At 53.3% G+C, this 503-nt stretch overlaps 1 protein-coding gene across 1 annotated transcript in view; it reads right to left on the bottom strand.

Annotated features, from left to right (window-relative positions):
• The window catches only part of CCDC63 (coiled-coil domain containing 63), a 39880-nt gene that overhangs the window by 13758 nt on the left and 25619 nt on the right, over positions 1–503 (bottom strand). The window lies entirely within an intron of this gene.

The raw sequence follows: 503 nt of genomic DNA, 5'->3' as shown, positions 1-503 counted from the left end.
ATCTTCCCAACCCAGGGATTGAACCCAGGTCTCCCGCATTGCAGGTGGATTCTTTACTGTCTGAGCCACCAGGGAAGCCCAAGAATATGGAGCTTATCTCTTCTTCAGGGGAACTTCCTGACCCAGGAAGTTCCTGGGTCTGAGCCACCTACTGTCTGAGCCACCAGGGAAGCCCAAGAATATGGAGCTTATCTCTTCTTCAGGGGAACTTCCTGACCCAGGAAGTTCCTGGGTCTGAGCCACCTACTGTCTGAGCCACCAGGGAAGCCCAAGAATATGGAGCTTATCTCTTCTTCAGGGGAACTTCCTGACCCAGGAAGTTCCTGGGTCTGAGCCACCTACTGTCTGAGCCACCAGGGAAGCCCAAGAATATGGAGCTTATCTCTTCTTCAGGGGAACTTCCTGACCCAGGAAGTTCCTGGGTCTGAGCCACCTACTGTCTGAGCCACCAGGGAAGCCCAAGAATATGGAGCTTATCTCTTCTTCAGGGGAACTTCCTGACC

This window comes from Bison bison, unplaced genomic scaffold (genome assembly GCF_000754665.1).
Source record: "Bison bison bison isolate TAMUID 2011002044 unplaced genomic scaffold, Bison_UMD1.0 scf7180017864160, whole genome shotgun sequence".
In the NCBI taxonomy this organism is placed as follows: Eukaryota; Metazoa; Chordata; class Mammalia; order Artiodactyla; family Bovidae; genus Bison; species Bison bison.
This window is presented reverse-complemented; position numbering and strand designations above follow the sequence as displayed.